Below are 10272 nucleotides of genomic sequence, written 5' to 3' on the forward strand. Positions count from 1 at the left end.
AAAACTAACATAAAAAAAATAAAATAATAATAATTATTATTTTAATGCTCATTGCAAAGTGATTAAAACAGTATTGGTCACCTTCAGCATAAAGATTGTAAAGCATGTAAAGATTTTCCCTCAAAATATTGTTTTATTTGTTTGTTTGTTTGTTTAGTTTGCTTTTTTTTTTAGGGAATTGCGAAATCTTCAGCACATCCAGAATGGAGATGCAACCATCCGGGTGAGCTCGAAGCTCTCACCATTATCGAGCATGGCGGTTCTTCATAACTCTGAAGATAATAAACAGCTTTCAGGAAGGCGGTGGAGCTCCTGTTGGTCGAGCGCGGATGCTTTCGGCTGAGTCACCCCCTCTATCAATGCTGCTGTTTTTTATTTTGATCCCTAGACACTGACATGCAGGCACACATGTGTGTACGCCCACACACACACACACACACACAAACACACACACCCCTGACACGCACACAGCTGGCTGTGTTCCACTCTGCACTGATAACACAGAGCTTGTTAAGAACTGAGTGAAGGACAGAAAAAAAAGAGATGTTGGGCCGATGGTCAGAGCAAAGTGTGCTCAACATAAGCAATGTTAAGGAGGTGAGATGAGACATACTGTAGCTAGTTTTGTCTTGGTGATGTCACAGCTGTAATTTCGCCACCTAGTTGACTTCCTGTTTGAATCTGACATCCAGCTATTGTACAAAAAGCCTAAAATAACAATGAGGAGCACGTAGGAGAGATGTTTTTATTTTACTTTTCCGTACACACCGTGATTGCTTTCAGTGTGTATATATAATTATAAACACAGTATATATATATATAAATGTAAAAACGTGACAGCCGACACGAGCACTTGTCCTCTTTGACTGCTTGGCTGTGAATTACAATGATCTCTAGAGCTGGGTGATTAAGATATGAAGTACGGATGAGCGGCACAGGCTGATGTAACCCTGCTGAGGTTTCTGTTCAGGTTGTGAGACATAGAGTCAAAAGAGAGAGAGAGACTGAGTTAGATAGAACGTGTCTTTCATCAGCATGTCTGTTCAGCAGTACTCAGTCAAGCAGAGGGCAGAAGCTCAACGTCTGCAGGTCCGTCAACTTCCCTAAGGCAGCCAAAAACAAGGACGACGATAGCCGCTTGGCCCGGAGGTCCGACACGGCTCAGCTGGCCATGGCAGGTTTGTTTTATTGAGATTTTAAATTGTCGAAAGTGCAGGATGCCTTAATAGCTCCAGGAAGGCTGCTACAGTATGAATGATGCGTAGCTATGAAATAATGAAAATAGTTAATATGCTAAACTTTGTTCTAGTTGTTCAACTTTTTAAACAAACACAGTGAGATTGATTATTAAATGAAATAGAAAATCAGAAGAAAGAAAACAATGCATAAATAAAGGAAAACACCTACATTTAATTTTGTCTTTAATGGTTCTTTAAGCGGTTATACACACTTCTAACACATGATGTTGACCTTTTTTTTTTTTTTAATAACTAACACCCGTCATTGATTCATTGAACACATATTTTTCCAGAGCTTTCAGGACATTTAAATGACCTCTCCATTACAGAGAAATAATTCGATCTTGCATGAAGTAGTACATGGTTTCTGGAAGAAGAAAAAAAAGAGAAATAAAAATCGCTCATGTCGATATAATATGGCATAGTGGTCGGACCTGCACTCCTAACCATCGTGAGTAAAGCGGTAGAGCTGCTCTAATGGAAGATTTGAAAGATCAACAGTGCCATCTAGCAGCTCCAAGAAATTCCAGCCTCTCAACCAAACCGTCCTCTGTTTAGATCATGTATTAATGCACTTTATGCAAGTTTTAAAAACATATGCATCATTCAATTAAATGTTTTATATATTTTTTTTATTGCCGAGATATTCACAAGCACGAGTGCATGAGTCATTTGTTATTTCATGCTATAAAACAGCCAGTGCTTAGTATGAAGTCATTTATTCTTCAAAAAACAAATCACTGGATTCAGCTGGGCGGAGAGTCAAAAAGACGCCCGCGTTACCCTGGTGTCACTCGTTCAGTTCATGCCCGCTCGATCGCTTTTATAAAAACATGCACATGTGTTTGTTTACTTGAGAATTTCCACGTTTGAGCCCTTTGAACCCCGGCTTCAGAAGGGAAACGTCCTGCCACATATTGTTCCATCCATTACATACACTAGCTGATGCTAATTAGCACAACTCTTCAGACAGATAGACCAAAATTGATTAGTGACATCACTTGTTTCGTTCACATGAGATATGCTGTCTTAATATTCGGCCAGCGCTGTACTTTCACTGAAAACTTTGTTGGATACATTTGTTCACCTGATCATTCATACAGTACATTCAATCATCAGAATAGAGAAAAAGTCATCTTTGCGATTCTGTCACATGAAAGTAGGATAGATTGAGTGTTTTAGAAACGCCTGGGATTTTCATTCATAAGGGTTTATTGATATCACATTTACATTAATGGCATCTGGCGGATACCTTTATCCAGAGAGACTTATATTTTATCTCAATATACATCTAAGCATTGCTCAAGGGCCCGGCAGCAGCAACTGGGTCAAGAGTCCAATGCCTTAATTACACACCATGTTGGTGCACAAATCTTTAAATTTCCATGGAGGGTCAGTTTGCTGGGCAAAAAAAACAAATGCTTAGACTATACTTAAAAAAAAAAAAAAAAAAAAGCAGTTGTAGCCTCGCACCTCCAGGGTGCTTGGTGGGTTTCCTCCGGTTCCCTTTTACTCCGGTTTCCTCCCACAGATCAAAAACATCCACATATAGTTTCTAATTCGTCCAAATCAGGCCTCCGCTGACCCTATACACGGAAAGCAGTGTGTGAGAGAGTGGTATAGTCATTAATTTAAATCAAATTAATCCATTAGCATCATTTACCGTATGTCCGCACAAAACACGAAGGCTATTTAACCTCTCTCTACAACCATGTTGAGCCGAAAAGCATGACGACAAAACACACAACCTGAGCTGGATGGGTTTTAACAGCAATGTCAAGACCATGTCGGGTTTCGCTCCTGTCAGGCAAAAGCAGGAGTCTCAAGCTGAAGTTGACGTGATACTGATCAGATGAACACATCTCACACAAACAGACACGCGCTTACAAAAAAGACATCACCTGTCTTTTTATTTTGAAAACAGATACCGAAAGGAATTCAATCACAGATACAGTAGATAGAGATACAGATCGTGTCCATGCATTAGTGTGAACCTGAGCGCCACTTTTATTTTTAAGTACGTGACACGTGTGATACGCAGGAGCGTATTTCTGCTCAGCGCGTGTTTAAAAGCGACTCCGTACAGTACCTCTGTTTTCTCGGATTGAACCACAGACACAAACGCCTAGTGCTACATCTCACCATCAGATGTCAGTGGGCGCATCATCTATTCGCACCTCATAATGTTTTCCAACACCGAGCTCTATTTGCGAGACTTGCACTGAAAGCCACATGTTGTTTAAGAACAGGAAATGGCTTTCTCCTGAAAAAAAAAAAAAAGTCTGCGCTCCAGTTGCATGTGAGAAACTAGGTTCTAGCACAAGTTTTTTATTTATTTTTTTATTATTTGTTGTCTTCTTTATGTGCATGGAATGTAGAATACGGTATTGTTGATGCAATAATAATGTAACATGAATTAATGCAAGTGATTTACAATTAGTCGTATTTTTTATTGTTTGGGGTGTTTGTTGAAATAAAAATTAGGTTCACCTTATCTGAAAAAGTCACTGTTGGTCGTCTTGGTAATATGGCGTGTTGGAAACGACGCCTGCTTCTGTTTATAAAGCCTAAAATTGGGTCATGAACGGAATAGAAGGGGTAAAAATGCCATGCGAAGCCATGTCGAATGCAGAGTGCACGCTCAGGAGATGAGCTCTTCGCTCACTGTTGGCCTGCTGCAGGAGCTAAATACGGGGCGTCTGAAACTCTGAACCGTCTGAGGTTTTGCCTCGTCTCTGTTTATGGCCCTTCTCCTTTTCCTCTCTCTCTCTCTCTTGCTCTCTTGTTCTCTCTCTTTCTCGCTTCTTCTCCCTCCAGAGAAAAAAAAATGGGGTTAAAAGCAACAACGTTTGTGGTATTTTATTTTCAAGTAGACGGTGTACTTGCATTTAGGCAGGGGTGGGGGGGCTAAGAGGAGGAGGAGGAAAGAAGGAAATCGAGAAAAATAAATACTTAATAATGAGGGAAATGGCTGTATGTGGTTTAGGCTGTTTTGCTAATCAGTGGTTTTGTGACACATTTTTGTTTTAAACCTGTGTCGCTTGCCAAGTTTCAGGCATACGCATCAGCATGCGCTGTGCCAAGCATCAAAAAAAAAAAAAAAAAAAAAAACTTTTGATTTTTTGAATCATCTGCGTTACGAACAGGAATTCGTTCCTCAACGCGACATGCAAATTCGTGCATTTATATCGATATATCTTTCTGACACTGGAGCACTTTCTTGCACTCTTTAAATGACGGAGTTGGTACTCATTCTGAAGACCCTACGCTCTAATAAACAACAGCTGTAAAGTATTTCAGACTTCAAAGTCTGATACAGGATGTTCCCCGCTGTATCATCATGTGAAGTGGAATTAACGTATCAAACACTATTTTTTTTTATTCAATTCAAAGACATCACCATGTTACGACTTTACTGTTTTTCTAGTTGGTGTATCGTCGTGATCATGTTTTTCCAATCTGCTTGACTAACAAGCTCAGTCATCTTTAATTCCCTTTACTTCATTGTATTTTCTCTTACGCTGCCTATAAACCAAAAATCAAATGAGACTCGAAATCTCCATTGCGAACAGACACCAAAAGCTCGACATCTGACATCTGTAATGGAGGCACACAGTATTTATAGAGTAAGTAACCTTATCTCTAATTTAAGAGCAGCGATCACGGCTGAAACGTCATCGTTAGTTGCTATAGATATTGGAGATTGGTGTGTTTGCTTACTTGCTGCATAGTTCCTGTGTCACCTGACTCCTAGACCTAACGAGAGCTGATGTTTACCCAAATAAATTGCGTTTGTGTAAATATAAAACACTTAAAAGACAATTTACTCCAAAGTTCAAGGTCAATGTCATGCAGATTAGAAATAGAACATTGAAATGATCGAAAGATCTGTTTTGCTCAAGATTTTCCAAATTTTGTGCGCAATTTATTTTGTGTTCCTGTTGTTTATTTTACTTAAAAATATATATATAATTTGAAAAACAGTTTGGGTTTTTTGTTAATTCAAATGAAATCCCTCCATCTGGCTGTCTCTCCTCCTGATGTCTGAGGATCATAAATTCTTATACGCTTCATTTTTAAACCATAAATCGTAACAATAAAGAAGTTTCCATATGTTTTGCCAACTACCTCAATACTAAGAAGCTTTAGGATTTTACACTCGACATGTGAGGACATCACGCTTTGAGTGAATTATGATCGTTTGTTTCACCGAGGCAGAATGAGCTTAAAGTCTACTTTTGGACATTAAACCAAGACCTGCTGTTCTAGTTTTAGTAGATGATGCATTTTTTACTGCCATTCATACCTTTCAAACTAAATTTGCACTGATAAAAAAATAAAAATATGATAATGACTGCCTGATGATAAACAGACCATTTACATAAATAAAGGAACAGCACAAATACAGTACATACAGTATGATCTATAACAATTAAGTGAAGTTATTATCGCAACAACATATTTATCACGAATTGAACAAAGCTAAATGGTTAGCTTATAACAACACAAAGCAGCTTTACAGAATAAAAAAAAGAAATTGATATAAATTGAAAACTGGTAGGGGGACAAACTGCCTGAGACGACCTGGGGAAGAAAGCTTGAGAGGAACCAGGAACTCAAGAGAGAACCCATCCTCATCAGCTACTGTAGACACCTTTGTTTAAAGTGCAACATTACGTGCCTGACTTGATCGATGGATTTGTTGTGAACTTTTTTTTTTTTTTGACCATGTCTGTTAAGAAGTGAGTTTATCCTTGACCGTCACAGTAACTCATAAATACATTCAGTACCAGTTAAAAGTTTGGATGCAAGTTCAAATTTCTTTCTCTAAATAAATATATTTCTACAACAATACTGTTTTTTTTTTTTTTTTTTTACTTAATTAACTTTGTAAATAGTAAAACACATAACCAGACAACAGCTACACAACCGCTCAAAAGCTTGGCATCACTTGCAAATTTCTTTGTTTATGTTTAGGGATTTAAAACAACTATGAAATAACACATATGGCATTATGTAATTATGTAACAACAACATCAACAGTCAGGTGTTATTCTAAGACATGAAGGTCGGCTGTTATGGAAGAGTTCTTGCAAGAACAGTATTGTGTCGAGTGCGTTGTAAAACCCATCATGATGAAACCGTCTCTCATGAAGACCTTCCCAGGAAAGCGAGACCAAAACTGAGCTCTGCTGCAGAGGAGAAGTTCATTTAGAGTCACCAGCCTCAAAAATCACCAATTAACAACCAGAACCTCAGATTAGAGCCGTTATGAAGGATTTAAAGAGCAGAAGTAGCAGATATACATCTCAATTTCAACTGTTTAAAGGAGATTATTGTGTGTTTTGGATAATAAACGCCTTCAGTATTGTTTTATGGTGTAGAAAGAAAAGACAATCAGGAACGACCATGGAGTTAGAATAAGGGGGTGTCCAAACTTTTGACTGGTATGTGTGTCTCCTCGTTTTTTTTATTCATATTTAAATATCAAATCATTTACATTTAAACACAAAAGCAAATAATACAAATGATTATAATTTTTCCCCCCCATTACTAACTGCTTTTTCATGAGCGCCGCATAAACACCGCTTGGTAAATGAAGCCCATTGTTTCCATAGTAATATAAAATATATTTAGTATATCTGGTGACAAATTAACCACCCGGCAAACCTGTTAACAAGGCGAACACTAAATGGAAAGCTAAAGAGTAGGAGGAATTAATTAACCCATGCCTCCCTTTTTTTTGTGCGTTTGTCATCACCTCCACCGCGCAATAAAATACTGATTTCTGAGAAAGGCGTAGTATCACTTTCGGTATCCACTTCAGGGATTCACAACTTAAATTTTTACTGAGCCGGTTTCATTACCAGTCATCAGGTTTAAAAAAAGGCCGTGTCCATCATGTTTATTCTCGGTCTGAGTCACTGCGATAAAGGCATTGAGCCGATCAGTGGGTTTGCTGCAGAGAACAGATTGCAGATTAGGTGGAGATGACTGGGGGCTGTATCTTGCATCTGAGGTTCAGATAATACAGACTGAGTTTCATAGAGTGCAGACGGTGAGGTGGAGGTTTATACAAGGAGAGACAGTTAGGGTTAGGACTATGGATAAAGAAGTACGTTTTTTATGATTGGTGTTGTTTTTGTTTTTTTGTTTGTTTGTTTTTTTCAGAGATGACATTGGAAGGGAATTTGTGATGGTGGTGCGGTGAGGTTTTTTATTTTATGTTTGCATGGTCGAGCTGAAAGTCACAAGAGATTTTGATAAGGAACCAAGTATATACAGTATATTCTAAAAAAAAAAAAAAAAAAAAAAAAAAAAAAGTGTATTTGCATATAACCTAGTAGAGCATCCCAAATCGCCCAAGGCATCCTTTACTACTCATCTCATACTGTATGTATTCCACCTTATGACACCGGATGTTATTACTATTAACTATATTGAATAAACGTTCATGCACCAACATTGTTAAATGAAGGGCAGGATTTCACCTCAAGCTAAATATGAACAGTACTGTTGAAAAGTTTCTTCATACTTATTTTCTTCCAAAGATTCAGACTTTCTTGTATTTTTATTGTAGTTTTATGGAATAGTTCTCCAAGCATCGTGAAGGGTTTTTTATTTTATTTAGTTTTATTCTACTTTTTCATTTTTAACATGTTTTACGTCTCTCATTTTCAGTCCAGTCCCTGTACCCGAGCAGTTCCAGGGGAATGTTTTTGTTTGTCATCTAACATAAGGTATGACCCAGTGAGAAACAGGTGCAGATGATGACAGATGATCAGGCCGATGATTAGTAACTGCTGATGCTGAATGCTGAGTGGGTGGAACAGATACGAGAGGGGAAATGAGGTCGCTGCTGAGGTTGGTACATAAACAAGCAGTTTTTAATTTGTAGCGTTTATGTAATTTGCAGACAGATATGGGGTAGCTCAGTGGTTAAGGTGTTTAGTAGCGGTTGGGGGTCTACTGCTCAGAAGGGTTCAGGTTCTAACCCCAGCACCACCAAGTTGCTATCGTTGGGCCCTCAAGCGAAGCCCTTAGCTCTCAACTGCTTAGATGAATGAAGATGATTTTTTTTATTACAGTAAGTCACTCTGGAGAAGCGTGTCTACCAAATGACATAAATACAAATGTAGACTTTTGTACTGTATATTAATAAAAATATTAATCAGTAAATAATAATACTGTAGGTTTATGTTAACTTATTAAATGCATTCACAAACTAAAAGCCTATTGTAGGAACCTATATGCTTTATTATATTATCACAAAGCCATTATTACTAATAATATAAGTAAAAAATATAAGAATATTAAGTATGTGAAGGAGCAGAGTTACAGTTACGTGATTTTTTTTTATAACAGCACACCATGGTTTGTTTTATTCCTTACACATTTTTGCCAACAATTATAAGTTTCTGCTATCACTTACGTCACGTATAGCCATAAAAAGTTGTTCCCCCCAAAGCTATCCAGAATAAACTCTTCCAACCTGAAGAGCATGCGGTACTTTGAAGATTTACAGCTTCTACCTCAAACTGGAACAAAGCACTTACACTAGAGAATCCTTCCATAAGTGTTGATTTAATATCTCTTTTAAAAAAACAATCACCATGACAAGGGTTAGTCCAATACTGCGGAGCGTCTCCTGTAGACGTCCTGGTGTTTTCGTTTTAGCAAAACTACCAATCTTTCAAATCTGGTTTAATTATATGTGATGGCACTTGAACAACACAGGGAACGATTGAAGCTGTTGAAGCAGCAGGAGTTGCAAAGAAAAGTCTGAGAAGTGCAGAGACGGTGCATATCTGATCTCAAAATCAGATATATCCCTAGTTAAAAAAAAAAAAACCTGCAAAAACAATACAAAAAACATGACTTATCAGTTTTGACTACGAATCAGATACAAAGAAAATAAATAAACAATCTGTCCAGAAATGATTGTTTTTACTTTACAGGACGTCTGTGAAAAATGTAACTTTCTTCGCACTCACAGAATTAAAATGACTGTTTTTTTATTTTACCGCTCTTCAAGCCCATAGATGCTTTCTTACCAAGAAGGGCATAAAATATTATATTTTACTATACTGCGAACACATGAAATAAAACTTTATTTCCCTATATAATCCCCTGTTACACACTAAGGCGCTTATCCCAGTGTTTCACTAGTGCTTGGAGACCATTTTTTCTTGATCTGATTCACGTCTGAAACGCCGGCCTCCCAGGAACTCCTTTACTGGCCCAAACATGTGGAAATGGCTTGGAATGAGGTCAGGATTGTACGAGGAATGTGGAAATAACTTCCGGCCGAGTTCCTGCAATGTGGAAGTTGAGTTGGTGAATGAGGGTGCTTCAAGAATGCTCAAGCTTCCCTTATGTTAGTGTTTCAAGGATCGGGCGTTCCATCTACCGAACGTTGAAGATTTTTGCGGGTACAAAAATTTGGACAAACTAGAAAGGGACACTAAATATTCAACATTAAACGATTTAACCCTACCACCACTGGTGGTCTACTGAATTTTTTATGTTTTTTTAATCTAAACTATTAGAGGTACTTGTGCCACCTGATCACTCTAGAGCAAAGCAACCCTGTGAAGTTTCACGTGAGAACCCAGAGATCCTGAAAGCGCTACTACGCTACAGTGGAATGAAGACAGTAAAGAGAGAAACTTAGAGGAGGAGAGGTGGTGGTTGTGGTGGTAGTGGTGGAGGGGGTGTGTAACGGTTTCCCTTCTACTTCAAACACGTTTTGAACACTGTGGAAATGTAACCAACGCTCAGAGAGCGTAGAGGCAAAAGTTATCTAAAGGGACGCCTCTGCAAACCAGAGGGCTGATGGAGAAAGTAAACAAGTACACACACACACGCATACACACATCGCTATTCATACTGTACTTGAGTGAGTTCCATAATGAAACTGTCGTATGTAACAAAAAATAAATAAATCACCTGTAGAGACATAGAGATATGTCAATCAAAATATCATATATAGCATCTAATGTAATGTATTACACTGTATACGACAATACGTCCT

The sequence above is a fragment of the Clarias gariepinus genome, chromosome 5 (assembly GCF_024256425.1).
Source record: "Clarias gariepinus isolate MV-2021 ecotype Netherlands chromosome 5, CGAR_prim_01v2, whole genome shotgun sequence".
In the NCBI taxonomy this organism is placed as follows: domain Eukaryota; kingdom Metazoa; phylum Chordata; class Actinopteri; order Siluriformes; family Clariidae; genus Clarias; species Clarias gariepinus.